Source organism: Mobula hypostoma, chromosome 3 (assembly GCF_963921235.1).
Source record: "Mobula hypostoma chromosome 3, sMobHyp1.1, whole genome shotgun sequence".
NCBI lineage: Eukaryota > Metazoa > Chordata > Chondrichthyes > Myliobatiformes > Myliobatidae > Mobula > Mobula hypostoma.
Window position 1 is genome coordinate 167,487,310 of NC_086099.1, and position 15,507 is coordinate 167,502,816.

At 45.6% G+C, this 15,507-nt stretch overlaps 1 protein-coding gene across 3 annotated transcripts in view; it reads right to left on the minus strand.

Annotated features, from left to right (window-relative positions):
• tbc1d5 (TBC1 domain family, member 5) overlaps positions 1 to 15,507 on the minus strand; it is a 485,913-nt gene that overhangs the window by 162,031 nt on the left and 308,375 nt on the right. The gene's annotated exons all lie outside the window — the stretch shown is intronic.

The window sequence follows — 15,507 nt, forward strand, 5'->3', positions numbered from 1 at the left end:
AGGGTGCTACTAACCAATTGGGATAGTTGTTATGGTTTTGGTGTATTTGAAGATAGTGTATGCACGGGGTTTTGTGGCAGAAGGCGGGAGAGCGAGACAGAGGATGGACGAGGTGCTGTGAGTCCGCTAACGGGGTCGGACCCCGAGCGGGACGTTCGGCGAGGAGACGGAGATGGACTCGTGTGGAGCGTCTGGTCGACCACCGTTGTTGGTCCCAGGCGGCCGGTCGAGGTGGTCCGAGGGGTCGCAGGGTGAAGAAGAAGGTCCTTGAGCTCCAACGGTTTTGTGCACGAAAGGATTGAACTTTGATAAGTGTGGCGCCTTTTATTTTCCTTTTATATTTTATTCTCTTTTAATTATATAGTTCCAGTAATATCTATAAACTGTAAATCATTTAATTGCATCTGGTGTATTGTCTGTTATTTGGGCGGGGTGGGGTACCTCACACAGCATCCAAACAAACGAATTATCCAGTTTGGCGGGGCCGAGGCTGTTTCCCTGGACGACAGCGAGCCGAGCGACCCTGAGGGTGGCCAGGGGGGCTACATTGTGTGGGCTTTGTCCAGGATTGAGTCTGCTGGTATGCTGTGTGGGTACCCTGTTTAAATCTGTAATGTGTATCTCTGTGGGTTATTTGCTGGTGATTGCTGTATGCGTGGTGGGTGAGGTCTTTGTTCGAGTTCGGGTTGGCATTGACGAGTTGGAGGTGGCACTTGGAGCTGCCTAAGCGGTTGGGAGAGAGAGGGAAGAGTGGTCTGATTTGTAGGTAGGGTCTGCGAATAAATGTTCTAGCTCTGGCAGGCTCCGCCTGGCACTTGGGATAGTCTCCACCCCAGGAGGGGCGGAGGCGTGCGAGATGTGGGCGGAGAGGATCTCTCAGTTGTTAGATGAGTGGCAGTGCTTGGTTGAGGGAGAGCGACAGGGATTGGTTGAAAGTTTGAGTAGGCGGGCTGGTGATGGTGTGAGAGCTGTCAGGTTCACTTACACCGTAGTGACAGCTGTCAGTTATTTGAAAGAGGGGGGGACAGTTTTCAGTGTGTCTTCTCTGGCGAGGAGGGCGGCTAAATTGCTTGCAGTGCCAGGGGGATCATTTCAGGGGATCAGTTGTTCAGCTGATCAGAGAGGTGTCGGGAAACTTAGTGGAGGGCCAGTGGAGGAACGGCTTGGGGTCTCTGGGGAAGCACGTTCGCAGCAACGTACCAATGAACTTCTGAAAGGAAAAGACCCTATTCCTGAAGGCTTAGAGGGGCTACGCCCCAGGGTGTTGCTATGGATAGAGGGAAGCAATGCTAAAGCTATCCTCGACCCCAGGGCACAGATCAAGTTGTTGGACAGTTTGTTTTACAACCGGTGTCTGAAGCATTTATCCTTGACAACCGCAAGGGCACCGGAGACTCTGGGTACTAGTGGCAGTAGTTATCCAGAAGACGATGATTGGTTAATGACCCTGGAGTTCATGGAGGCATTGTCTGGGCACCCAGTGTGTCGAGTTGCTTCTGAGGACGTGTGTAGCAGCCTTGAGACGGTACCGAATTTAAGCGAGACCCAGCGGTGGTATGGCCTGGGGAAAGTAGCTGAGGGTGAGACCCTCTTAGTAGATGCTCCAAACTACCACGAGGGAGGGGAGTTGACCGCTGAAGACACCTCAGTGAGAGAGAGGTCGCGGCAACTGGACCCTAGCGGCGTGGAAGATGAAGGCAGCGTGTGTGGGGATGATGCGATGTGGTTTAATGTGCTGCATCTGAGGGGTGGATGTTGCCAGATCCTGAGGAGTGCGGCTGTTGAGCTGAAGATGGCCTTTACTAGTTCCCTAGGATTCTTCCAATCCGAAAAGATGCCCAAGGGCATATCCGGAACCCCTGCAACCTTCCCGCGGGGCATGAGGAAGACCATGGGGGAAGTGAAGGAGTGTGGAGTTTTGACGTATGTGGATGACCGCCTAGAGCTTGGATTCGCCTGGGGGGACTATGAGGCAAGGCGAGTGGCTGAGCCCGGGCGACCGAAGCGAAGTGTCAAATGTGGAGGAGCTTTTGGCCGGAGGAGTTTGGTGCAATGTGAGGAAAATGACCCGACATACCAGTTGAACTTCCTGGTGTTGGGACAGACGGTGGTGAACCGGGGGATGGAAACCCAGGTCGTCAATCTGAATGAGACACAGGGAAGAGAGGGGATTTGCACCGCACTGCGGTCATGTACTGATGAATTAATCCAGTGAGAAGAAACAATGACCCACCTTGGAAGGGATCAGCAGAAACTCAAGATGTCCATTCAGAACAGATTGGAAGATTTACAAGTTGGGGAAGATCAAGGAAGTGTTCTAACTAAGGTCAATAGAAAACCAAGAGCCCAGGGAGGGGAATTTGACTACACTCCCGAGGAGGTGAAGAAATGGAGGACAGATCTCGGAAAAGGGAGGCGGACGCTTGAAAGGAACCTGAAGGTGACTATCGCGAGTTTAAATGAAGTGGAAAAACTGAAAGTTGACCTGGAAGACGCCTTCAGGAAGAAACAACCGGAGGCCGAACATTCTTTAACTGCTGCTTTTCAGGTCAGGGTGGAAGAAGCTGGTGGGGTAACTGCGTCCCAGATTGAGATGGCCAGGAACCCTGAGTCAGAACTGCGGAGGCTGTGGCGAGAGTTGAAGGAGTCCCCGAAGAAGCTGACGTCTCGACTGCAGGAGGCTGAAGGGGTAGCCCTGGCTAAATGTTTCAGTTTGGAGAAACTCAAACAGCAGCTACCGATCGAGGGAATGAGGAAGGATACGGGTTCGAAGCATGATGTGCTACACATGTGGTACATGCTGTCTTTCGCTAACTTCCCCGTGATTGAGGAAGAGACTTTTGGCCCTTCTCCCACTGAGTCAGGTGTAGTGGGGAGAGTTAGCTGTGGGCAGTCTGAGTTACAGCAGGATCAGGAAGGAGGAGAGGCGGGGCCCCGGATACTGGACTGGGGGCTCCGAGCTGTAGTGGTGGCCTGAGTGGGAGAGGAGTTGGCAAGCAGGCCCGAGGTATCCCTAGTAGTGTCTGAGCCTTTTGGGTTTAGGTGAGGGGGTACGGAGGTCTCAGAGGGTTAAGAAGCTCCCAGATAGGTTGGCCTATGTAGCGCCCGTGGGACGGGAGTAAGGTCCACTGTTTGGGGAGCACTGTCACTGTGTGTATCTGTGTATGTGTGTGTTGTGTGTCTGTAGGACTGGGTGGCGAGTTATTTATAAGTCATGAGGACATGACTTTATTTGGTGGGGGGAGAGTGTAAGGGGGTTTCGATTTTTATGTTACTGCGGAGGCTAATTAAAATGGCGTCTTTGTTATGTTAATCTGGGGAATGCGGCTTTGTTGTGTTAAACACTGAGAAAGTTTGCGCTAACAGTTTGTTTTTGCTTTAGAGTCTGATAAGAGGGTGCTACTAACCAATTGGGATAGTTGTTATGGTTTTGGTGTATTTGAAGATACTGTATGCGTGGGGTTTTGGGGCAGAAGGCGGGAGAGCGAGACAGAGGATGGACGAGGTGCTGTGAGTCCACTAACGGGGTCGGACCCCGAGCGGGACGTTCGGCGAGGAGACGGAGACGGACTCGTGTGGAGCGTCTGGTCGACCACCGTTGTTGGTCCCAGGCGGCCGGTCGAGGTGGTCCGAGGGGTTGCAGGGTGAAGAAGAAGGTCCTTGAGCTCCAACGGTTTTGTGCATGAAGAGATTGAACTTTGATAAGTGTGGCGCCTTTTATTTTCCTTTTATATTTTATTCTCTTTTAATTATATAGTTCCAGTAATATCTATAAACTGTAAATCATTTAAGTGCATCTGGTGTATTGTCTGTTATTTGGGCGGGGTGGGGTACCTCACACAGCATCCACACAAACGAATTATCCAGTTTAGCGGGGCCGAGGCTGTTTCCCTAGACGACAGCGAGCCGAGCGACCCTGAGGGTGGCCAGGGGAGGCTACGTTTGTCATAGGAATACTGTCTGTTACTTGAGCCTTCGTCCTCCTAACCTGTTCCAATCAAGGTCAACTCAAGCTTGATGAACAGCACCTCATCTTCCTCCCTGGCACATCACAATATACTTCATGCTTCAACAACTCAAGAATTCAACAACTTCAGTTAATAATTTTCTAATCTTATATTGTTCCTCACATACTCAGCATTCAGATTTTCATTCCTTTTCTCGATTTCATCCATCTTCTCTGAGTTACTCCTAATCAAGAATGTGGTAACTTTTGAAGCATGGAATGTTTGCCCTCCAATGAATAACAGATAATATATAAGTTGAAATGATACTGCTGTGGTTGTGAGAGAACTTAATAGAAATAACTTCAATGTCAATGGTCTTAGTGAGTTAAGGTGGCCTCAGCTGAAAGGAAGAGGGAAGGCTGCAGCTTTTTACTGTAGTACAATGACAGAAATGTTGTCTTTGCAATTAAGAACAAGCTACCAGTGCTCCCAGTAGGAATCAATGACTGTCAGCAACAGCCAATCTGCTCATGTCATCAGTGCATATGTCCCAATGCTTAATGCAGATGAAATTGTCACAGTAACAGTCTACTCAGCTCTTGACCATGCCATGACATTCTTCAGTATAGTTAATGACTTAGCCTCCACTGCTTTCATTGGTAGAGAATTTCACAGAGTCACCATCGTCCGAGTGAAGCAGTTTCTGCCGATGCCAGTTTTTAAAAGAATACCCTGCATCCTGAGGCAATGACCATTGAATCTGGACTCTCCAGTCTTTTGGACCATTGTCCCTTCATCTGGTCTGTCTTGCTCTATTAAAATTTTATAGGATTCTATATACTCTCCTCTCAATGTTCTAAGCTCCAGTGATTTTCAGCATAATCAACCCAAACATCTCCTTCACATGAGAAATCCAAAGTAGCACACATAAAATGCTGGAGGAACTCAGCAGGCCAGGTGCAGCATCTAAGCAAAAGAATAAACCCGTTAATGTTTTGCCATGACCCTTCATCAGGACTGGTCAGTCTGATGAGGTGTCTAGGGCTGAAACACCGACTGTTTACTCTTTTCCATTAACGCTGCCTGGCCTGCTAAGTTCCTCCAGTGTTTTGTGTGTGTTGCTTCAAATATCTCCTTATACGTCCATCCTGCCATCCTAGGAATCAGACCAGTCAACCTTTGTTGCACACACTCTCTCTTCTAAGAATATCTTTCCTCATATGAAGAGACTCAACCTGCACGCAAAATTCTATTACTGTCTCACCAATGCCCTGTAAACATCCACAAAATATTCTTACACATATACTCAAGTCCTCTTCTAAGTAAGCCTGACATACCATGTGCCTTCCTAATTGCAGCTGCTACAGAACTTTCAGCGACTGGTCATATAATCATGGAACACCACAACACAAAACAGGTCCTTTGGCCCATCTACTCTATGCTGAATCGTTATTCTGCCTAGAATTCAGATAGTCATGATGCACAACTGCTCTTCCCTCCCCATTATCCTCAACATAGGTGTCCCCACCCCCCAAGGCTGTGTGCAGAGCCCATTGTTGTACACTCTGCTCACAAGTGATTGGATGGCTAAACACCTTAACAATAACATTAAGTTCACTGAAGACACAACAATAGTGGGACTCATCATCATCAGTGATCAGAAGGCCTATTCTGAGGTTGTGCCTTCTGGTCCAGCATAGGAAGCATCCTCTCCACATCCAATCTATCTAGGCCTTTCAATATTCAATAGATTTGAATGAGATCCCCCCTCATTCTTCTAAGCTCCAGTGAGTACAGGCCCAGAGCCATCAAATGCTCCTCATACACTAACTCATGCATTCCCAGAATTATTCTTGTGACATTTGGAGTCTCTCTAATTTCAGTTCATCTTTTCTTAGATAAGGAGCCCAAAACCGCTCACAATATTCCAAGCAACACACATAAAAATTGCTGGTGAACGCAGCAGGCCAGGCAGCATCTCTAGGAAGAGGTGCAGTCGATGTTTCAGGCCGAGACCCGTCGTCAGGACTAACTGAAGGAAGAGTGAGTAAGGGATTTGAAAGTTGGAGGGGGAGGGGGAGATCCAAAATGATAGGAGAAGACAGGAGGGGGAGGGATGGAGCCAAGAGCTGGACAGGCGATTGGCAAAGGGGATACGAGAGGATCATGGGACAGGAAGTCCGGGAAGAAAGACAGGGGCGGGGGGGGTGGGAACCAGAGGATGGGCAAGGGGTATATTCAGAGAGACACAGGGAGAAAAAGGAGAGAGAAAGAGAAAGAATGTGTGTATAAAAATAAGTAACAGATGGGGTACGAGGGGGAGGTGGGGCATTAGCGGAAGTTAGAGAAGTCGATGATCCACTTCTCTAACTTCCGCTAATGCCTCACCTCCCCCTCATACCCCATCTGTTACTTATTTTTATACACACATTTTTCTCTCACTCTCCTTTTTCTCCCTATGTCCCTCTGAATATACCCCTTGCCCATCCTCTGGGTCCCCCCTCCCCCCGTCTTTCTTCCTGGACCTCCTGTCCCATGATCCTCTCGTATCCCTTTTGCCTATCACCTGTCCAGCTCTTGGCTCCATCCCTCCCCCTCCTGTCTTCTCCTAACAGTTTGGATCTCCCCCTCCCCCTCCAACTTTCAAATCCCTTACTCACTCTTCCTTCAGTTAGTACTGATGAAGGGTCTCGGCCTGAAACGTTGACTGCACCTCTTCCTAGAGATGCTGCCTGGCCTGCTGCGTTCACCAGCAATTTTTATGTGTGTTGCTTGAATTTCCAGCATCTGCAGAATTCCTGTTGTTCACAATATTCCAAGTGCGGTCTGACCAGTACCTTATAAAGCCTCAGCATTACATCCTTGCTTTTATATTATAGTCCTCTTGAAATAAATGCTAACATTGCAGTTCACTTTCTTACCACCAACTCAAACTGCATGTTAACCTTTAGGGAATTCTGCCAAGAACCTTTGGTCTTTTGATTTTTTTCTCTCCATTTAGAAAATAGTCTATAGTCTTATTCCTTTTACCAATGTGCATGACTATACACTTACCTACACTATATTCTATCTGCCACTTCTTTGCTCATTCTCACAATCTGTCTAAGTCCTTTGCAGACTCCTTGATTCCTCAACACTACCTACCCCTCCACTTGTCTTTGTATCATCCGCAAAACCGTCAATTCTGTCGTCCAAATCGTTGACCTAATATGAAAAGAAATGGTCCCAACACAGACCCTTGCAGAACAACACTAGTCACCAGCAGCCATGCAGAAAAGGCCCACTTTACTCCCACTCTTTGCTTTCTGCCAGTCGCCAATCTTCTATCCATGCCAGTATCTTTCCTGTAATACCAAGGGCTCTTATTTTATTAAGTAGCTTCATGTGAGGCATCTTGCCTCAGGCCTTCCTAAAATCCAAGTAAGCAACATCCACTGACGTTCCTTTGTCCATTCTGCTTGTTTTTCCCTCAAAGAATTCTAAAAGATTTAGAGTCATAGGGAGTACAGCACAGAAACAGGCCCTTCATTCCATCTAGTCCATGCCAAAACCATTTAAGCTGCCCACTCCCAACGACCCACACTGGGACCATAGTCCTCCATTTCCCTACTATCCGCGAACCAATCCAAACTTCTTTTAATTGTTGAAATCGAACTCACTAGGACCACTTCTGCTGGCAGCTCATTCTATATTCTCACGACCCTCTGAGTGAAGAAGTTTCTCCTTAAACTTCTCACCTTTCACACTTAAGCCATGATCTCTGGTTGTAGTCCCAACCAATCGCAGTGGAAAAAGCCTGCTTGCATTTACCCTATATATACCTTCATAATTTTGTGTACCTCTATCAAATCTCCTCTCAACCCTTTACGTTTTAAAGAATAATTTTGTATACCTCTATCAAATCTCCTCACAATCTTTTACATTCTTCCTCACTTCCTATTCAATCTTTCCTTATAATTCAGATCCTCCTGACCAGGCAACTTCCTTGTAAATTTTCTTGCCCCCTTTCAAACTTGGTTATATCTTTCCTGCAGGTAATGACCAAAACTGCACACAATACTCCAAATTAGGCCTCATAAACGTCTTGTACAAATTTGACATAAGATCCTATCTTCTGTACTCAATACATTGATTTATAAGGGCCACTGTGCCAAAAGCTTTCTTTACCACCCATTTACCTGGAACATCATTTTCAACGAATTATGGACCTCTATTCCCTGATCCCTTTGTTCTTCCACACTACTATTCACTGCCCTACTGTTCACTGTGTAAGACCTACTTTTGTTGGTCCTACTGAAGTACAAAACCTCACACTTGTCTGCATTAAATTCCATCTGCCATTTTTCAGTCTATTTTCCCAGCTGATGCAGATCCCTCTACACGCCATAATAGCCTTCATCACAGTACAGTGCACCCCTAATCCTAGTGTCATCCATAAATTTGCTGATCCAGTTAACCACCTTATCATCCAGATGATTGACACAGATGACAAACAACAACGGACCCAGCACAGATCCCTGTGGCATTCTACTAGTCATGGGCCTCCAGTCAGAGAGGCAACCTCCACTACCACTCTCTGGCTTCTCCCACAATGCCAATATCTAATCTTATTTACTACCTTGTCCTGTATGCCAAGCAACTGAATCTTCTTGAGCAGCTGCCCATGCAGGACCTTGTCAAATGCCTAACTAAAGTCTATGTAGGTAATCCACTGCCTTGCCTTCAATAACTTTCCTGGTAACTCCCTCAAAAAACTCTGTAAGATTGGTTACACATGACCTACCACACAAGAAGCTATGCTGACTATCCTTAATAAGTCTATGTCTATCCAAATACTTATATATCCGCTTCCTTCGAATACCTTCCAATAACTTTCGCACAGCTGATGTCAGACTCACCGGCCTATAATTTCCTGGTTTCTGTTTAGAGCCTTCTTTAAACAGCAGCACATCATTCTCTATCCCTCCAGTCCTCTGGTACCTCTTGAATCGCTAAGGATGTTTTAAATTTCTCTAGGGCCCAATTTCTGCACTTGTCTCCCATTGCGTCTGAGAGAACACCTTGTCAGGTCCTGGGGATTTATCCACCCTGATTTGCCTCAAGGTAGCAAACACCTCCTTCTCCATAATCTGTACAGGGTCCATGAAGTTAATGCTGCTTTGCCTCACTTCTATAGACACTGTATCCATCTCCTGAGTAAATAGAGATCCAAAGAATTCATTTAAGATCTCCCACATCTGTTTTGGCTCACAAATGGACTACCATTCCAGTCTTCCAGAGGACCAATTTTGTCCCTAGCAATCCTTTGCTCTTAACATACCTGTGGAATCTCTCAGGATTCTCCTTCATCTTATCTGCTAGACCATCTTCATGCCTTCTTTTAGCCTTCCTGATTTCATTCTTAAGTGTTCGCAAGCATTTCTTGAATTCCATAAGTACCTCATTTGTTTCTATCTGCCTGTTTTGTTTTACACCTCCTTTTTTCTCTGAACCAATTATCTCTTGAAAACCAAGGTTCCCTACCCTTGTTAACTTCACCTTTTATTCTGACAGGCAGATACAAGCTTTGTACTCTTAAAATTTTGTTTTTGAAGGCCTCCCACTTTCGAAGTACACCTTTGCCAGATCATTTCTGATACCATCAAAATTGGTCTTTCTCCAATTTAGGATCTCAACCTGTGGACCAGACCTATCTCTTTGCATATTTACTTTGAAACTAATGACATTGTGGTCACTGGATGTGAACTGCTCCTCTACACAAACTTCTGTCACCTGCTTTGTTTCATTCTCCAATAGCAAATCCAGTATCGCACACTCTCTCGTTAGGACTTCCATGTACTGATGAAGGAAACTTTTCTGAACCATTTGACGAACTCTATCCCATCTAGTCCTTTAACAGTATGGGATTCCCAGTGAATATGTGGATAGTTAAAATCACCTACTGTAACAGCCTTATGTTTCTTGTACACCAGTCTGCAATCTCTTTACAAATTTGTTCCTCTAAATCCCTAGGACTGTTGGGCAGTCTATATTACAGCCCCATTAACATGGTCATACTTTTTTTTACTTCTCAGTTCCACCCATGATGCCTCACTAATCAAGTTCTCCGGTCCGTCCTGACAGAGCACTGCTGTAAAATTTTCCGACTAGTAATGCCACCCTTCCTCCTTTAATCCCTCCAGCTCTGTCATGTCTCAAACAATGGAACCCCGGAATACTGAGCTGCCAATCCTGCCCCCGCCCCACAACCAAGTCTAACGAATGGCTACAATGTCATAATTCCATGTGTGAATCCGTGCTCTCCTTTCCTACGATAATTCTTGCATTGAAATATAAACAGCTCAGGCTACTAATCACACCATGCTGAACCTTTCAATTGCTAACTTTGTCTGAGGTCTTACCAATATCTGCCTCCACAACTTCTCCTCAAATTGTTCTGGCACTCTGGTTCCCATCCCCGGGCAACTCTAGTTTAAACCCCACCATGCAGCATTAACAGACCTTCCTGCTAGGACATTTAGTCCCTCTCCACTTCAGGTGCAAAGCGTCTCCTCTCTACAGGTCCCTCATTCCCTGGAAGGGAGCTCAATGATCCAAAAGCCTTATCCCCTCTCTTCCTACACCAACTCCTCAGCCAAATATTAAACTGTATAATCTTCCTAGTTTTGGCCTCTCTAGCATGTGGCATGGATAGCAATCCTGAGATCACAACCCTGGAGGTGCTACCTCTAACTCCCTGAACTCCCTGCGCAACTATTCCTACCCATGTCATTGGTACCTACATGGACCATGACCTCTGGTTGTTCACACTGCCACTTAACAATGCTGAGGACTCGATCTGAGATGACCCTGATGTTGGCACCTGGGAGGCAACATACCATCCTCCTGTCTGTTTCCCTAGCTAACGAATCCCCTATGACTACAGTGTGTCTCTTCTCCCCTCTTCCCTTCTGAGTCACACAGCCGGACTCAACGCCAGAGACCTAACCACTGTGACTTACCTCTGTTAGGTCAACCCCTCCCCACAACAGTATCCAAGGTGATATAACTGTTGCTGAGGACGATTGCCACAGGGGTACGCTGTACTGGTTCCTTAATTCCTTTCCTCTTCCTGCAACTTGGGTGTAACTCACTTTCTATATGACCTGTCTATCACCCCTCCAGCCTCCTGAAAGAACTGGAGTTCATCTAGTTTCAACTCCAACTCCTTAATGCGGATTGTTAGAAACTGACGCTGGAAACCGTTCTTGTAGTTATAGACTTCACTGCCTTCCCACATCCCGCATGAGGCTCTGACTCTTTCCACTTCGACGCTGGCTGCTGTGCTTCCCTCAGCAGTCCTTTAATTTGTACTTGTGGCCATTACAGAGACTTGGGTGGCTCAGGAACAGGAATGGTTACTTCAAGTGCCGGGTTTTATATGTTTCAGAAAGGACAGGGAGGGAGGCAAAAGAGGTGGGGGCGTGGCACTGTTGATCAAAGATAGTGTCACGGCTGCAGAAAAGGTGGACATCATGGAGGGATTGTCTACGGAGTCTCTGTGGGTGGAGGTTAGGAACAGGAAGGGGTCAATAACTTTACTGGGTATTTTTTATAGGCCGCCCAATAGTAGCAGGGATATCGAGGAGCAGATAGGGAAACAGATCCTGGAAAGGTGTAATAATAACAGAGTTGTCATGATGGGAGATTTTAATTTCCCAAATATCGATTGGCATCTCCCTAGGGCAAGGGGTTTAGATGGGGTGGAATTTGTTAGGTGTGTTCAGGAAGGTTTCTTGACACAATATGTAGCTTATCCTACAAGAGGAGAGACCGTACTTGATTTGGTATTGGAAAAGGAACCTGGTCAGATGTCAGATCTCTCAGAGGGAGAGTATTTTGGATATAGTGATCATAATTCTATCTCCTTTACAATAGCATTGGAGAGAGATAGGAACAGACAAGTTAGAAAAGTGTTTAACTGAAGTAAGGGGAATTATGAGGCTACCAGGCAGGAAATTGGAAGCTTAAATTGGGAACAGATGCTCTCAGGGAAATGTACGGAAGAAACATTCCGGGGATATTTGTGTGGAGTTCTGCATAGGTACGTTCCAATGAGACAGGGAAGTTATGGTAGGGTACAGGAACCGCGGTGTACAAAGGCTGTAATAAATCTAGTCCAGAAGAAAATCTTACAAACGGTTCAGAGAGTGAGGTAATGTCAGCGATCCAGAAGATTATAAGGCTAACAGGAAGGAGTCTAAAAAGGAAATTAGGAGAGCCGGAAGGGGCCATGAGAAGGCCTAGGTGGGCAGGATTAAGGAAAACCCCAAGGCATTCTACAAGTATGTGAGGAGCAAGAGGATAAGACGTGAAAGAATAGGACCTATCAAGTGTGACAGTGAGAAAGTGTGTATGGAACCCAAGGAAATAGCAGAGGTACTTAATGAATACTTTATTTCAGTATCCACTATGGAAAAGGATCTTGGAGACTTCAGCAGACTGAAAAGTTTGAGCATGTAGATATTAAGAAAGAGGATGTGCATCAAGTTTTGGAAAGCATCAAGTTGGATAAGTCGCCGGACTGGATGAGATGTACCCCAGGGAACTGTGGGAGGCGAGGGAGGAGATTGCTGAGCCTCTGGCGACGATCTTTGATTCATCAATGGGGATGGGAGAGGTTCCGGAGAATTGAAGAGTTGTGGATGTTGTTCCTTTATTCAAGAAAGGGAGTAGAGATAGCCCAGGAAATTATAGACCAGTGAGTCTTACTTCAGTAGTTGGTAAGTTGATGGAGAAGATCCTGAGAAGCAGGATTTATGAACATTTGGAGAGGTATAATATGATTAGGAATAGTCAGCATGGCTTTGTCAAGGGCAGGTCGTGCCTTACGGGCCTGATTGAATTTTTTGAGAATGTGACTAACCCACACTGACGAAGGAAGAGCAGTAGATGTAGTGTATATGGATTTCAGCAAGGCATTTGACAAGGTACCCCATGCAAGGCTTATTGAGAAAGTAAGGAGGCATGGGATCCAAGGGGACATTACTTTGTGGATCCAGGAATGGCTTGCCCACAGAAGGCAAAGAGTGGTTGTAGATGGGTCATATTCTGCATGGAGGTCAGTCACCAGTGGAGTGCCTCAGGGATCTGTTCTGAGACTCTTACTCTTCGTGATTTTTATAAATGACCTGGATAAGGAAGTGGAGGGATGGGTTAGTAAGATTGCTGATGACACAAAGGTTGGAGGTGTTGTGGATAGTGTGGAGGGTTGTCAGAGGTTACAGCGGGACATTGATAGGATGCAAAACTGGGCTGAGAAGTGGCAGATGGAGTTCAACCCAGATAAGTGTGAAGTAGTTCATTTTGGTAGGTCAAATATGATGGCAGAATAAAGTATTAATGTTAAGACTCTTGGCAGTGTGGAGGATCAGAGGAATCTTGGGGTCTGAGTCCATAGGACGCTCAAAGCAGCTATGCAGGTTGACTCTGTGGTTAAGAAAGCATACGGTGTATTGGACTTCATTAATCGTGGAATTGAATTTAGGAGCTGAGAGGTAATGTTGCAGCTATATAGGACCCTGGTCAGACCCCGCTTGGAGTACTGCGCTCAGTTCTGGTCGCCTCATTACAGGAAGGATGTGGAAACACAGAAAGGGTGCAGAGGAGATTTACAAAGATGTTGCCTGGATTGGGGCGCATGCCTTATGAAAACAGGTTGAGTGAACTTGGCCTTTTCTCCTTGGAGCGACAGAGGATGAGAGGTGACCTGATAGAGGTGTATAAGATGATCAGAGGCATTGATCATGTGGATAGTCAGAGGCTTTTTTCCACAGGGCTGAAATCGTTGCCACAAGAGGACACGGGTTTAAGGTGCTGGGGAGTAGGTACAGCGGAGATGTCAGGGGTACCCCATCAGTTATTTATTTATATATATATATTTCTCTCTCTCCTTTTTCTCCCTCTGTCCCTCTCACTATACCCCTTGCCCATCCTCTGGGTTTCCCCCCCAACTCCCTTTTCTTTCTCCCTAGGCCTCCTGTCCCATGATCTTCTCATATCCCTTTTGCCAATCAACTGTCCAGCTCTTGGCTCCATCCCTCCCCCTCCTGCTTTCTCCTATCATTTCCAATCTCTCCTTCCCCCTCTCACTTCCAAATCTTTTGCTAGCTCTTCTTTCAGTTAGTTCTGACGAAGGGTCTCGGCCCGAAATGTCGACTGTACCTCTTCCTAGAGATGCTGCCTGGCCTGCTGCATTCACCAGCAACTTTTTTGTGTGTTGCTTGAAATTCCAGCACCTGCAGATTTCCTCGTGTTTATGTCAGGGGTAAGTTTTTTTACTCAGAGAGTGGTGAGGGCGTGGAATGGGCTGCTGGCAACGGTGGTGGAGGTGGGTACGATAGGGTCTTTTAAGAGACTTTTGGATAGGTACATGGAGCTTAGAAAAATAGAGGGCTATGGGTAAGCCTAGTAATTTGTGGGCTGAAGGGCCCGTATTGCGCTGTAGGTTTTCTATGTTTCTAAATTTCAAACACTGACTGGTCACAGGTCAAAACTCTATTATGTTGCCACGACCTGCTGCTCCCTTTTTACACTCAGGCAGTGGGTGTGAATGAAATCACTTCCTCTCAAACTTCCGATGTCTAGATTGGTCACTGGTCAAAGCTCTATTTACCCTCTTAAAGATACCATACTGACTTTGGCCTATTTTAACATGTGCTTTCAAATACAAGGTCATCCAGGTCTTGTTGCATCTTTCCAATCTCTCAAGACAAATACAAATCGGCCTTTCAGAACCATACTGAATAACCTCACATTTACTCCCATTATACTGTAGCTCCCAGTTACGTGTCCACTCAGTTAAGAGTTGAAATACATCAGAATAAAAGGGATTCATGAACTTTAAAAAAAGACTAACTCTGTTGGTATGAGAGGTAAATTGGCTTAGTTAGACTTAGAAACTGTATTAAAAAGTTTCCCAGTTCATAAACAATTAAAATACTTGAAAAAATGTTAAGAATCTCAATGAATAACATTCCATCAGGTAAATGATCCATCAGTGAACACATATTATAAGAAAAGACTAAAAACAAAAAATTGGTAATATTGCCAGGATCAATAGTAAATCTGAGGACTAGGGGAACATCATAAGCAAGCAGATGATAAAACATGATAAAAAGGGACAAGATGGAATACAAAATAACCTGGCAAAGACTATAAAAATGCAAGAATATTTAATGTATAAAAGGGCAATGGGCTGCATAAGCAGCTGTTACTTGCTAAAGGAAAGGGACATAAGACATTTCACTGAAAAATAAATAACACTATCTGTTTTAACATGAGAAGTGAAAATAAGTATATGGAAAATTTTTGTAAGACATGGTTCTAACGAACTTAAATGAATGAATAGGGAAAAAACAGTGGAGTGGTTAACGGAACCAAAAGCTGATGTATCGCTAGATCTTCAGGCCAATACTGTCCTGGTCTGAAAGAGAAGCAATCTGTGTTATTTTCCAAGATTCAGTAGGTTTTGGATTTAATCCAATGGAATGGAAGGAAATAAATGTATCACTTCTATAGA